General features: G+C 25.0%; 1 protein-coding gene across 6 annotated transcripts in view; it reads right to left on the bottom strand.

Moving 5' to 3' along the window:
• LOC148228955 (uncharacterized) overlaps window positions 1-17,077 on the bottom strand; it is a 49,050-nt gene that overhangs the window by 27,038 nt on the left and 4,935 nt on the right. For all 6 annotated transcript variants that reach the window (XM_088199145.1, XM_088199144.1, XM_088199148.1 and 3 more), the window contains exon 2: window positions 16,237-16,383. The gene's annotated coding sequence lies outside the window, so the exon portion shown is untranslated. The remainder of the gene's footprint in view (window positions 1-16,236; window positions 16,384-17,077) is intronic.

Here is a 17,077-nt window from a genome sequence, read left to right as displayed (position 1 = left end):
GTTTTAGTGTGAGATAATAAAGTACGCATAAATGCTACATTAATTTTGAAACATGCCCCAAAATTAAACACTTTCCCTCTCTGAATACACTCTGTGCGATATGAAAATTAATTTTGCATACATTACACATCTTAATTTATCACATAAATAATATTTTAGCGAGACATATTACGCAACGTCAATTCGCAACGTTTCGACCGTTGCGCAATATCGATTCGTTTTTATTCATTTTTACACAGAAAATCGACGTTTTACACACAAAAAAAAAATACACTAAATATTACACAACTTTATCTACGATTCTTACGAATGCTGTAATTAAATGCTCATTGAAACAGACTGACAAAAAATACGTGAACGTATTACGAAATAGGTTGCACGTGTGATTAAAAAATATCATGTGAAATGTGAATAAAATGTGTAATGCACCGTTATTTTCTTTTTATGAGCGTCTTCATTTTTAGCTTTTCGGTTTACTCTCTTCTTATTCCTAATATGGAGAAAGTGGCGTATCGGATTAAATATTTAAATTCGGCGCAAAGAATGACGCACGCGACAAGAGGCTTACTGCCAGACGTCATTTGGGTCATAATCGAGAGAATTTTTCCATTTGCGCCAGTCACTGGAAATCATTAACGAAATTCTGAACGAAATCGAAATTATTTTCACTCGTCGCACTGTGCCGTGTGAAAAATGAACGAAACGTGACATACAATATTTATTAAATATATTAAAAATAAAAATATTTACTGGACACATTAAGAGGAATTCTAATTTGATAAACAATAAAATTAAAATTTTTGAGTCAAATATTTGTAGTACTTACTCATTATACACTAATGCAAAAATATCATTCTTTCAAAAATAACATAAAAATACATGGTAAATTTATTTAATTAATAATCAAATAGTTTCAATTGCGTTTGGTTAATGATTAGTATTAGTTTTCTCTCCAAGTTATCTTAAACTAGCTTTCAATTTACTTTCAATTTTTATATAATATAATAATATATATTATAATTAGCTAAGCATATTTCTGTAAATACTATTAGTTGGCCTATTTAAATTGTCCTTGATGCAATAATCGCAAATATATATTACACGTTTTAATAATGATTATGTATAATAATTAGAATTGTGTAATGGACTATTTCAATGACAGTTTCATTGAACATTTGATTAATTCATTTCATTAAAACATAAAAACGAAAGTAATTGAAGACAGCCACTAATAAATTATTAAATAATCACCTACTTAAAAATAACCTTTAAGTGGCTTCTTATAAATGTCATTAAAGTTTATATGATTTAATGTTTAGTCACTGAATATATACATTGTGTTATAATTAGATAAAATAACACTGTAGAATTTTATAAAAATAGACAGTATATTATTATAAATTTATAGATTATTTTTACATATATATGAATATAAAGACATCTGTTTACTTTTTTAAACTAATAATAACTCGTGACTAACTTCACAGCGTTCTAAATGTTATTAATATTATTTATAATAGCAATATCACTCTATACAAAACGACTAATATCATTCTATAATAATATTTGATTTATTTTCTATAATTGTATTTAAATAAAAAAAAATATTTCATAAATGAGTGAATATTTTTCCTGTCAAAATTACTTTATTTATATAACATAATACACATCCATTTTTTTGCACAAAATTAATACATATTTATTATTTAAAAAGAGTTTTGGATTGTATATTGCAGACTTTGACTACTGGTAATTTTGGATTAAAAAAAAAATATAATTGTGATTTTTACAGAATGTTTTTTTTTAATTTTAACCTAAAATTACCAATGGGCAAAGTCTGCAATTTACAATTCAAAACTCTTTTTTAAATAATATTTAAATTTGTAGCAAAATATTTTCTTTAATTTGATTATAAATTATCTATGGTCAAAATCGTTCCATAGACAATTTCAATCATAAAAGTTCTTTATTACATAATAAATATGTGATTACTATTATTTTATATAGAGTAATTATTTCATGAAAACTGTAAACAAAAATAATTGACTTGCAATAGTTTTTGGTACTAGTATTTTTTTAGATCAAATATACTAAAGGGTCAAAGTTCCCCATAATAATTATTTATTTATTTTCTATAACTATGAATAAAAATAGTGTATAACTGAGATTTTTAATAAAATATTTGTTTTAATTTTTACTATAAACTACCTAGGTGTATTGACGAAGTCATCAATAGACAATTCAAAATTCAGGTCTTTTCTTAAATAATAAATAAATGGCAAAAGTCACCCCGCATATTTATTTATTGCTCTTATAAAATTGTATATAAATATAATTTTTACATAAAAATTGTGTAAGTGAGATTATTAGCAAAAATTTTTTTTTTAATTTCAACTCAAAATTACTTATTGTCAAAGTGAATCACATTTTAGACAATTTAAAATAATAAAAAATCGTACGTAATAAATAGGTGCTATTATTGTGGAAAAGTAAAATATTATTATTTTATATAAATAGTGCAATTCGTACACGAAAATGATCATTTTTAAATTCTATTAATAATTTTAGATCAAAGAAACTAAACTAAATAAGTCACCTCATAATATTTGTTTAGTTATTTTCTAAAATTGTTTACAAATAGAGTAACTCTTAGATAAAAAATATATGTATAATTGCGATTTTTACTAAAATATTTTTTTGCCTATAAAAGAAAACTCAAAGGTTCTTTCTTATATAATAAATATGTGCTAATATTGTAAAAAAAATGATGTTAAATAAATAGAGTCATTTTAATGCGAAAAATAAAAAATGGATGAACTGCAAACATATTTTAAGTACTATATTAATTTCAGATCAAAGACATTAAGCGGTCACCTCATAATATTTATTTTCTATAATTAGTTATAAATAGAGTAATTTTTACATACAGTACAGTTATAATTGAGATTATAAAGATTTTCATCAACAAATAATTCAAAACCCATAATTATGTGCAAATATTGTGAAAATAAAATATTTTATATAAATACAGTAATTATAGCACAAAAATGAGCTGCAATCATATTTTAAGTACTATTTTATATTTCAGATCAAATATACTAAACGATCAAAGTCACCCCATACTATTTATTTATTTATTTTTAATTATAAACTTTTCACGAGACAAGTGTAGTTAATTTAGAAATATTATTAAGGGATGACATACAAAATATTTTACAATTACTTTTAATTTCAACTGACGCTTGTCTAAAATATTGTTACATACTCGTATACGCCTATTGCATTACAGCTGTATATATTATATTTTTATTTGTCTTTAAAAAATATATACACCTTCGTGGAGAAAGTTTCTTAAACTCATTGAAATTTATGTGTATTTAGATAATTATAATTGCTTCTAAAATAATTAGCTGATAAACTAAAATAAAACTAATTGATTTAAATATATGTTAATAAATCTCTTAAAACGAAACTGTTGACTTAAATATCGAAGTTTTACAATAATTAAAAAATAATATTTGAGTAAAAGTTTAGGTTAAAGATAGAATGGTATTTTAAATTAATTCTTATATAGGATACGAGTGATATTTAAATAACTAATAGCTAAAGTCACGAGAGTGCTTTCTTAAATAATCACATACTTAAAAGCAAGTTTTAAGTGGTTTCTTATAAATGTCATTAAGGTTAATATTATTTTAATCTTAACATTAAATAACTCGTGATACTTATAAACAGATATGAATCACTGAATATATTACAATATTCAGAGAACATTATATAATTTTTGCATATTTTTAATGCTTCAATATAAAACTGGTTGAGAATATAGAAGATTCCGTTATAACCTTTAGTTCTTATGTGATCTGATTAAGTCTGCAGTCTTTCAACATCCTCATTCTCACATTTTCGTGTCACAGTTTATCCTTGAAATTTGCACGTTTTGTGCCGAATTGATTAATATACACGAGAGGAAAGGAAAACGTGATGCTCAGTGTCGAAATGCGTTAGAATGTTTAAACATTACATAAAACGTCACTCGGATGAGTGTTTTCCAAATATCAAAGAGCAAAGTGTTGCACGCTAGGTGCATCTTCAATGAGAAATCGATTGATTTATGAAAGCGTCGAATTACCTGGAGGGGTATTATTAATTTTTTGATTTAACTAATAGTTGATTTAACCAATTGCTTAATGTGTGTCACGATTGATTGATTGTTTTGTATTTAAGGTAATCTTATGTTATGAAACTGTGATAATGCAATAGCATCAATAGCCATTATTTATAATCCCTAATAGCTCAAATCTTAATTAGATTGCAACATTTCAATGCTGCTGTAAATTGCTTCGTGTATGTCAAATTAAAAAATGATTCAAGCGATTCTTGTAGGATACTTAAGATCTCTTTAACAACTTAGAATATCTTAAGAACATTAATGTATATTGGATGATTTTAGATTCATTTATATAGATTTTAGTTACAAGCGTCTAGTGACGAAATTTCATTATCTGAGCTATTAATAAAATTAATAAATATTTAAGCTTGTTTAGAAATCGTTATTTTCTAATCTCTTTCTATAGTGAGATAATGACTAATAATAACATAATGTCAAAAGATTAGGTATTTATTTTTAATTCAGAGATAAGACTATGTGCTTTATTTTTTAAGATAAAGTTTTACTATGTAAACATTTGAGTCATTGTAATGCAAATATATCACATTAAATTTAGTTTATTATGAAGGCTGTAATATACAGTTCTACAATGGAAGACAAATTCAAACAGATCAGAGAATCATGTCAACAGATTAGCGCATTTGTATTACGTTTCGCAATTGATTGTGGTAAAAAAATAAAAACGTGAGAAAAAGCGTTTCTTTCATTGAGAATTATATTAGCACGAGCTTCTTGTATACTTCTTTTGTTAACAAGACTATCATACTGCATAATAGCGGCATTGTTTGGCTCCATCTTATTCAAAAAACCTCAGACATTATTGTCCATAAACTACAATAACACGATAGCATCTACATAGTAAATAAATAAACAGAGACCTGATCGATTGATTAGATCTGACCGGGCGAAGTGTAATATATATATATATATTTTTGCTACGTAAGAGAAAAAGTGTCTATGTGGGTCATTCTTATGTGTATTAAATATGTCGATGTGTAGAAACGATTAAAAGTGACGAATGTCGCCGTTGAACCGAGACATTTTGTTATACAATAGTTAGTTGTGTATAGTATATTCAGTTGTCCGGCGAGCCGCGGGTTGCGTCAGAGCACAAGAAGAAAGTTTATAATAAGTTTATATAATAATAAAAATTACAAACTGTCGCCGTGCACAAATATTGTTATTATCGTATTATTCTGTGTTTTTTGACCGCTGTGGTCGAAAGGAGTGATTGTCGTCGAGCGGTTAGAGTTACGGTTAAAGTTAACAGAGATTGATGGGCGAGGTTTAATTAATTTTGATATGATAAACAATACACAGAATGTTTAAAAATACTACAAAAATATATTTAATAAATATTATTCAATATTTTAATTAAATATTATCAGTGAAAATAATATTGCTGTATTATATAAAGACAAATAGTATGTCATTTAAATTTTATTTTGTATTTTTATTTTTCAAAAAAATATTTAACCAACTTTAAAGCCATAAATCACCAGTGACAAACTTCACAGAGTGTTATACTGTGACCCAAATGTATACGCGGCATATTAAAAAATTCATTGATATTCAGTAATATAATACTAATAACATATGACAAAAGTAATCCAAATCTTAGATATTTTAAAACTTTTTCTTTACATAATAAATATGTGCTAATATCATGAAAAAATAATATTGAGTATTTTTTGAAGCAAAATTATGAAAAACATAAATATACAAAGTCACAATACAATATATTTTAAATTGTAACTAATATATATTATGCATAAATTATTAACTGTAATTTTTTAAGTACTTTCTCAAAGACACTAAACGGTCAAAATCACCCCACAATATTTATTTATTTTATTAAAAAATGTGACTCATATATATTATTAAGATTATTTATGATAAAAGAGTAGTTAAAAAAATATTTAAATTAATGAGGTATAAGGGACTACGAATGGTTTCAATAAAACAGTTCAATTGTGTTCAACTGATAACGTGTCTAAAATATTGTTACATACTCTATACACGCATTGGGCTAACGTCTATTGTGTTGCAGTTGTGAATTTATAACTATAAATATTTTTACTTGTATGTTAAAAAAATATATATATATATATAAAATATATACACCTTTGCAGAGAAAGTAGTTACTAAGAGTATTTACATGAATAAAAGTTTCTAAATTAATTAGTTAATCAAATATACTTTACTTTAATTAACATAAAATTTATGGTTTTTACCCTTAAAATATCAACAAATTGTCTGAAGTTATTCTAACTATAGATAATTTAAAATTCAAAAGTTCTTTCTTACATAGTAAATATTATAAATATATAAATAAATTTAATTATATAAAAATGTACTAATTTTTACTGCACATTATTTAATTATTTTAATTTGTTACTCCAGTATGTGAATTAATAATTGCAGATTATTTATTAGATAAATGTAGCTTTACAAATATTAACATTATGTGATTCAAATATTTTATTATTACTAGTCTATAAAAAATAATATAAACCTTTAAAGATAAAGTAGTTTTTAAATGTCTGTTTAGATGTACATTGTTTCTAAATTAATTACTAGATCAAAGATATTTGCATAGGCATATACTTTATGACCTTTATCTTTAATCCTTCATTTCATGTTTTTTTTATATTCCAAAATAAAATATATATTGATAATAATATATATTAAAAATCAAAAATCACTTAAGTAAAAACAGTTTAGCAACATCGAGATTAAAAAAAATAATCTGTTGGCAAAGTCATCCTCACCTTAGACATTTTAAAACTTATAATGTGCTTATATTTTAAAATGAAATAAATTGAATTGTATAAAAATTTAGTAATTCTTAGATAAAAAATATGAGAAAAATGGATAAAATGAAATAGATTGTTAAGTATTTTTTTTTAATAGTCACACTATTAAAGGTAGATATAATTCCATAATTTGTGTATATTTATTTTTAATTGTAATTTCTATATAAATATTAGAATTATTTTAAAAATATTAGTTGTAGATTATTTATTAGACTAGTATAGTTATATAATACTATATTAATATCACGATAATAAAAAATAATCTATGGCTAAAGTCACCCCCATAGTAAATACGGGCTTATATTGTATAAAATTAATGAATTGAACTGTATTAAAATATAGTAATTCTAACATAAAAAACTGCAATCGTTCATAATGTACTTTTTTAATTTTAGATCAAAGATGTTTAATGGTCTTATAAATTATAATAATAACTATAAGATTTTTATAAGATTAGTGAATTAAACAAATATTACATAAAATACTTTTGAAAATATGATTAAAAGTATTATTTCATAAAATTAAAAATATAAACTTTTTCTTACACAATAAATATGTGGAATTCTTGAGAAAAAATAATGAATCTAATTATAAATATATAAACAACTTAAGTGTACAACTAAAAATTTCTTACCTGAATAATAAATATGTGCTAATATTATATAATAAATAAATATTTTTTTTGAAAAAAATGGGTGAAGTGCAAATGTTTTTTAAGCATTTTTTTTTGATATATTCTTTTAACTGCAACTATAATAAATGTATATTAAAGATTAATAATTAATTTTTAACTGTTGATTTTTTAAAGGTCCAATGCACTACTTTGATTTTGACGAAAATATTTTTAATTATTAAATAAATAAATATATGTCTTTATTACCTAATTACTTGTTTAAAATATTATTTATACTTTGTACTCCCTTTGGACAAGCGCCTATTACGTTACAATAGATATTTAATTTTTACTTAAAAATATATACACATTTACGTATGTAAAGATTTATAATTGATTATAAATTGATTAGCTGTTAATCAATGAAGGTTATAAAACTAATTAATATTAACTTTCTGTAATGAAAATTAAATTAATAGGAAATAAATAATAAAGTATCAATATTTTATAAAGAATCGTCACACTTTTATAAAACAGCGTTATAGAAGTTTTTTTATTACTCTTAGAGTATGTCTTGAAGATAACTATTCGAATCCGCAAAATCAACAAAATACGCCACAAATAAATCTCACAAGAATGTAGCTTAATGAATTTCTCGCTGTTACTTTTCTCCGGTACTTTAATTTATTAAACTGCAATTTTCAGCGTAATCAACTGGTTTGTATTCGAGGAATGCACTGCAACGTTTTCCTCTTGAATTCACACAACAGAATAATCACAATTAAAATTTGCGACACGTACGAATAAGCGACTGAACTGAAAGGTGTGTCAATTTCCATTTGCATTTTAGCGGATAATGTTTTTGTTGCAAATTTCTGCATCGGAGATATTCTAAGCGCCAAAAGAAAGGCAAATTCCGTTACCTCTACAAAGTCCTCAAGCGACGAAAATTCGCTATGCAAATAAGCTTGATTATGAAGATGCGAATTTATAATAAAGCAAAAAAGTAAGTTATCAAATAACAGCAACTTATGCATATTTATGAAAAATTCAACATTGTTACCACAATAACGTAACGTTATATAATTAAGTTAATTAAAAGTACGCGCATGTAATTTTACTTTGGTTGGTTATTATTGGTAACGCGAAATTGTGTCATCAGAAGTTATGAATGTTTGTTTTAAAAATATAAACGCGAATAACTCAATGTGACTCGATTCAGATGTCAAAAAAATGTTTTCTATTGTCAAAAAACATAACAACGACAGTATTGTGCAAGAAATATTCGATAAAAAAATATGTAAATACCGACATGTCATTTTTATTAAAAACACTTTCGTTTAAGTGCATTGTGATGTTTTTTCAGAGATAATTTACAGTTTATTTTTTTTTGAAAAAAACTTTCTCTGATGTTTCGTGTACAAAATTCAAAGCGTATTTGTCACCATTGTTTGACAACATGATCTTAAATTTGCTTTCTATTGTATATGCATTTAGAGATTATTATCGATAGAAAATAATAGACATAAAATAAACATTAGATTGCTCGGATGTTGTATATGTATACATATGTATGATTTTGTGTTATCACGAGCGCCAATTATATAAGAACGTATTTAAAAATAAAAAAATATAAAAACATACGTACACAGAAGTGTTACAAAATAAATAGTGTTACAGTGGCTTATATAAATAAAAAATAAATACCACGTTATCAACTATATACGTACTACATTTCTGTCGTAATAAAAATACTAGCTATCTGAAATTATTTATTAATGGTCATTAATTAGAAGTGAAGCAATTTTATTATTATTATTAATTAAATCAAATAAAATATAAATCAGTCAATAGACTGATATTTAATTGGAGTAAATTAAATAAATTTGTTTCACGAAGTATGAATTTTTAATAACCGCCATTTTGAATTTTATAAAAAAAACATGTCGATTTAACTGAAACTACGACAATTATCATTCCTTAAATTTTGTTATATTCCACATAAAGAACATTTTTTTAAATATGAATTTATATTCTACGTTTTATTTAAGAGTTTTTAAATAAAGTTTATATTTTATTTTTTCGAACAACCGCCATTTTAAAATAAGATGGCGAATCAAACTAGCTAAAAAACATTTATGTATATATTTATTTAAGATTAAATATATTTATAATAATAGTTAATATTAAATTACATACAAATATACTGCACACAAATATATGTATGTTAAAAATAATTTAATAACAAATATTAATTTGTTTAGACAGCATAAAGACATGGGCTGTAGAAGAGCAATGGTGAAGATTTTTGTTATAAGTTAGTCATCGCCATGCAGGACATTAACAAGATTGTCGAAAAATTTTGTAAGTCAAAATGAAAAAAAGTGCAATTGATATGAAAAAAATAATATAAGAAGCATTTATACCACAATCTGCTGAAATAATATTTATGACCCTAAAAAATAATATAGATACAGATTATGTTGTGATATCAGCAAAATTAACAAAAATGATTTTGTTGGGAGAAAGCGATTTGTGTAAAAAAGGATAGTGATAATACATAATCTGTAATAAAAAAGAAATTAAAATAAAAATTGTTACCTGTGAACAATTTTTGAGATAAAAACATTTTTATATAAAATTTAGTTTGAGCTAGCTTTGGATACTATACATATAAATTACAATTATAGTACCAAGCACTTCTTTTTAGCAAATAATAACCCTTAACATAATGCATTATACATTAAATCAAAGCAAAATAAAATTGAATGATACATGGATTTTAAATTAATATAGGAATATCAAGGAAATAATTTACCAGCGATTTTATATAAATCTCAACAAGCACACATTTTGAGTCACGGTCACCAATTCGAGTCCAAGGTTCCACAACAAACAGCTCGAGATTATCATCTAGTTTTAGAGCTCAGATTTGATTTCATCTTCACTTTTCCTTTCACCGGAACGAAAAAAAAACGAACAATACAAAACGCCATAACATCGCAAGCGCTCTCGTGACCGAAGATATTATTTACATCTCATCCTATCGCCGACAATATCTCAATAAAACGCCATTATCTCATTCGTCTCATTGTCGATTGTGCGAGTTTTAAAACAAGCTTTTCGCACCTGCCAGTGGCTAATCTACTGCGTCCTAGAGAGGCAAAGTCATGCCCCATTGTGACTGATTCGCCGACCGTGACGTAGTGAAAACGATATTGCGGTCTTGGACCAAACGATTAAAAAATACGTCTATATATCTACTGGAAAAATGGAGAAAAAATGCGTCAAGATCGTGTCACGCTCTTGGAATGCCGATCACGAGCGAATCTGACACGCTCCGATCAGATTGTGAATCCGACGACAATGAAGATCTATCGGCGAATCTTGATTAACCGACACGAGATCGAAGAAGAGAAAATCTTTCGTTTTTCGATATGCTTTCGTGTGATCAGATTTGATTGTGAATCCTAATACGCAAATGGCAATTTTGCTTTCAAAATTGTGCTTGAATTGAAGCGCTAATTTAAAAGATTTTTATTGCACAATCAATAAAAGATCTGGAGAAACTGGTGTAGATCTAGAAATCAAGATGAACATAAAGATATCGGCTGGAAATATATTAGCTAGACATGCAGAGATATACGAACCATAAACTTATGGTAATTTCAGACGAAGTGTGCCAGAAAAATATTTCATAGCTGACTCATAATAAATAAACTATTTTTTTATACTCAAAAGGCTAAAAATGGACATTAAATACAAAATAGTATTAAATCCATCTGAGATTTATTTTATTTCCTTTAGTATATTACATAAGATTTTTGATTAAATATGCAAACTATATTTTTCTTATAAATAAGTAATATAAAACTAGCATTTGCACCTAAAACTCATCTAAGTGACGAATAACCACGTAAAAACAATATAGCTCCACACTTGATCTAACCTAACCGACAATATAGCTATTATAAAAGTATACTATAATACATACATATGACTTAAGAAACACTGACTCGTAACAAAATATATTATTCATATAACATTCGTTTAAAATATGATTTATAAGTAGTATTATAGCAATAATTTGGTAATACAAATTGTTAATAAATTAGTACGTTTATTTCTAGGTAGATTTCTTAAGAAATTTTAACGTTGAAAAATAATTGGAAAATAGAAATTACAATTAAAAATATTGTTTTTTTTGGGGACACGAAAACTGTCATAGTTTTAATATTATCTATAAGAAACAGATCTTGTAAATATCTCGTATAAGTTTAATAACTAGTCTTATCTGTCTTCTTGTTCCAAAATAGCGACAATTAAAAAAAAAGTACCTCCGTTGAAAAATTAAACACATTTAAAATCTAAGCTGTGAGGCACATACCTACTTAAAAAATTTAGGGCGTTTCATATCAACTTATTTTAAAATGGCGGCTATTAAAAAATCATAGCTTGGTTAAAATAAATTTTATAGGTAATAGGTGAAATCATTTAGAAATGAAAATACAAATAATAAAAAAAATTATATACGTTTTTATATATTTTTTTTAGAAAATGATAGCTGCCGTAGTTGTACTTATATCACTATGAAAATTATTATAAAAATAGATCTACTAAATATCTCGGCAAAGTTTGAAAGCCAGTCAATTAAAAAAAAATGTAAATCTTAAAAAAATCTTAGAGAAAAATGTAAAAAAAAAACGGTTAAAAATAGAAATTAAAATATATATAATTTTTTTTATTAATATATATATTAAAAATAAATAATTAGTTGATTTATTTACTATTTAAAAAAATTTAAAAACTTCGTTTAAATTTTTTAGAAAAATGTAAAGAGGTCAAATAATAGATATTAACACATCAGGCTCACGCGTATTTGCGTGATAGCAAAATTTTGCGGTCAGCCTATTTATGCTTTTTCGAAGGTTATAAATAATGCAACTTAAGCTCGTAAAAATATCTTGAGAATGAAAAAAATATTTAAACTTTTATTGAGAGGTGGTATAAATATATATATATATATATATATATATATATATATATATATATATATATATATATATATATATATATATATATATATATATATATATATATATATATATATATATATATTTATCAATTTTCCCCTGAGGATGGCCGGGCGAATCTGGCCGAAACGTAGGGACAATGATTCCACACGGAATCAAAAAGTCCGACTCCTAGAAATATTAACCAAATATTTCTCCGCGAAAACGCATTATATATATATATATATATATATATATATATATATATATATATATATATATATATATATATATATATATATATATATATATATATATATATATATATATATTATAATATATTTTTAAATATTTTTATAAAAGTCGCACTTTAGCAAAACATTTAAAATTATGCAAAAATAACGGACCGTAATGTGTTAAAATAAAATAAAATTAAAAAAAATATTTTTTACACAATTTCATAAAGATAAATTTAATTAAAGTTAAATACTATATGATATGTTATATTCACAATAGCGAAAATAATATTTTCTTTAAATATTATTTTAAAATTTACATACATAATTTAACTCTGAGCTATGTACAAATATAATTATTTTATATTAAAAATGTTTTTACTGTATTTCAAAATAAATATGATAATACAGCAAACATTTTTTAATAATTTTAAATGGTTAACAACATATTTGTATTATGTACTCTAAAAGTTTTTTATTGATTTATATGTTGTTGTAGAATTATATAATAATAGTAAAAAAATAACTAAAAGAGCATTTTAGATAAATATAAAAATATTAAATGCCAATCATATTGATTAAAACTAACCATACACAGAACTTCTGAGAAATATCTTAGAATTTAAATCGCAAGTTTTCTAGAAACAAAGCAATAACTTTAACCACATTTCAATACAATATTACATTGATTAATAAATTCCACGTATCAATAAAGTTTTTTATAGGCACACGAAATCATACATATATATTTATTTCATCGATGTTTTTAGGAACGCTTTGGACACAACTCGTTTTGAGAGATTATAAATAGTTTTTTTACGATATTCGTCAACAACACATATGTGCGAACGTACATATTAAACACTAATAGAAATTTTCATACTTTCCAAAACAAAAAATACAACTGAAACGTCCATGATCTAGATACCGCACGAATTTCACGTTGCGTAAAAATATATTATATATTTATAAAAAAACATGCACGCTCCATTAAACGTGTGGTGTGTAATAATTTAATTTTTGATTCTGTGCAAGTTTCCGGCGTTCAATTATTTATATAATAATAATATTAATAACACATATATTGTTAAAGCATAAATCGATGCTAATTAAAATTTTCTAGCACGATCCGATGCAAATATCGACCGTTGGAATATTGGCGATCGTCCCACTTTGTATGTATGAAAAAAAGTGTAACATATTATTATTTGGATAGAACGAAAGTTTCGGTTTTAAAAATGAGTCGCTGAGTTTCAAAACCAGATATAACGATTCATAATTGGATTCTAAAATTGCTGGACTATCATAGGACTGCTTGAGAAATTGTGATGAGATATCACATTCTAAAACAAACGTAGTCTACTGATTAGTCAAAGAACGCATGCTATTAAAATATGCTCGTTATAAAATTAATAATTTTAAGACAATATACTTTTTTATTCCACCTTGATTAGTCAGGATAGCTTTTTTTAATGTAGCGTAAACTGTGTGTAAAACCACCCTTACATTTGAGCCTAATAATATTTATTTTGAACACCAAACAATATGATAAATCACTGGTGTAAGTTGGTGACTACTACATGAAAGACCTGAGCTCGAATCATATGTAGACCCTGGTGTTTTTTTTATCATGTCGCTAATTTACAGACTGATTTCAGTCTGATTACTTAGTATTTGTTGATTATGTTTACCGTTACAATAGAAGATAGACATTAAAATACAAAAAAAATCATGAAAAATAGCAGAAATTTCATTGCATCTGCAATTGAAGAAATTAACTATTTATAAAAGTAATGCTTTTTATATACATTTTTAAGCGCTTAAAAATTATATTTATTAAAACTTGGTTAAGGAAAAATATTACTTAGAATATGATCATCGTAAAAATAAAAATATATTCCGATATTTTTATATGTATGTAAGTAGGAAAATATTTCACGATAAAGTGTCTCTTAAAATAGATATTCTCTACACTATAATTCTCAAAGTTTGATTTTTAATTAAAAAATAGTGAATACAACGCTAGAGGCATATTTTTTAATATGATTTGCTGTGAATTTTTAGGTCTATGAGATTTTTTGTAAATAATATTATGTATATTTGTGCTAAAATATTTTTTTAACCCTTTAGTTGCTAAAATTTTTAGGCGTACTAAATAAATATCAACGTATTACATTATATATAATATGTATGTTCAGAAAAAAAATTGTAGCAAATAAAAAAATCCTAATAATATTATAACATAAAATTAATAATATAAGTCTTTCTTCAATGATAATATCCCATCTGGTAATTCTAGCCAAATTCGTAAAAAAATATATTGGATTTTAATTACAATAATGTATTATAAAGTCAGTAACGTACTTTCTATAGTACAAGTGATGCAAATTTTTAATGAATGTTGAGCTTACAATATATATATATATATATATATATATTGTTATCTAATATATAAAATAAACTAGAAAAAAATTAAATCTTCTGTTTTAGCCTGACAAGCGTAAGCCCAATGCGTTACAACATATTTAATCTGTACCAACTGAGTAAGTCAATTGGATATAATGAATATCTACAAGTAATATTAACCACCAGACTGAAAGTTTCGGTTTTTTTATAATAGCGCATTTTTTTTATAAATAAAAATTGGAGTGTCGCTGCCGGGGCTCGAACCCGCAACCTCTGAGTTACTAGTCTATTCCGTCATTATATACAATTTTTTATAAGACATTACATTAAAAATATAAACTATAGAATCAATTTTATTATATTTAGTTGTAAATATTCATAATCATAACAAATTATTTACATCCACTTTTTGATATAAAAGTTGATTAAATTCGAAAGATCAAGTCATTTAATGCATGAAGAAAATGTTTATTGTGTCTAAGTAGATTACTATAGAAATAACTATGCTGTTAGAAATTTTAATATCCTCAAACTATATAATAAAACAAATAAAGTAAAATTTTTAGCTCATACATGAAGTTGTATTTAATCTCAGAACTATTTTAAGTGATTTATTTAAATCGCTTTAAAAATCATCTCATACGCGTTAAATATGTTGTTATAGCAAAGAGATGTTTGGCCCAAGCTGAACTAAAAACTCCTGCCGGTTGTCCTTGTACAACTGGCTCCCGTAATAAACGGACGCGGTTGCGAGCCTACATATAATGAAATACGTAGACGTGAAATACAACATGTATCATAAGTGTATTATTTATTGTCCAAAGTTTTCTGGAAGATTTGATTATTCTAATTGAAGAGAGAAGTTAAACAGAGTTAGCTATTCATTTCTCGTGATATGAATCGCGATTTTGAAACTAAATAAATTCACACATACATTATAAATATGAAATTTGGATAAACGGTACAATAAAAATTTACTCACCAGACGATCGTTTTTTACTGCTTGAATAGAGTTACTTGTAATTGCACACTTCTCTCGCAAAACCACTTGTCACTTTTTTATTGCAACACTGAATTATGTCTTATCACAAAAAACATTTTTCAACACACACACACACACACACACAACCTGCGAAAGAAAAAAATGCAAACATTAGTGTCTTGTCGTTAAAGTGGAGCATCGAAAGCAAAAGTCAAAATGTGACGAATTCTCCTGCTTGTCGATTTTTGACGTATACCAACACTTTTATGCGCTTTTTAATTGTGAATCCACGGTCGTTGCGTGCGAAAGAAATACGGCCTGAGTAAAATTAACGATTTTCCATTAGAATACCTTTTCTCTTGCTCGCCTGAGCGATTCGTAATAATCCACTCTCGTAAATGAAATAGATTCGCCAGCAAAAATGTGTTCTATTGGAAGAATTGAAACACTAATATAACTTCCAAAATTCAACGTTAAAGTATTCGACCGGAAAATACAATTATGCATAAAAATTTGCTCGTTAGTTTTAATGGTTTCCTCAATGTGTTTTGAGCTTTATATAATTGTGATGATTTAACTGCGTTTATTATCAAAATTGACTAATTAAATGATTTCTATTGATTAAAATACAATATCAATTAACTGCACCAATTATTTTTAAATTAAACGTTATCGATTATTTATTTTAATTTATTATATATGTATTTTATATTATGATGTTTTTTTGTAGATAGATACTTCCGGTAGATCGTGAATAAATTAATTTTTACTTTAAAAATACTTTCGTTTTATAAAAATATAGTTTTGCATAATGATTTATATAAAAAATAATAATAATATA

This window comes from Plectrocnemia conspersa, unplaced genomic scaffold (genome assembly GCF_051122295.1).
Source record: "Plectrocnemia conspersa isolate PC_06_02 unplaced genomic scaffold, ASM5112229v1 ptg000012l, whole genome shotgun sequence".
In the NCBI taxonomy this organism is placed as follows: Eukaryota; Metazoa; Arthropoda; class Insecta; order Trichoptera; family Polycentropodidae; genus Plectrocnemia; species Plectrocnemia conspersa.
Note: the sequence above shows the minus strand (reverse complement) of the source record. Positions and strands in the feature narration are given on the sequence as shown.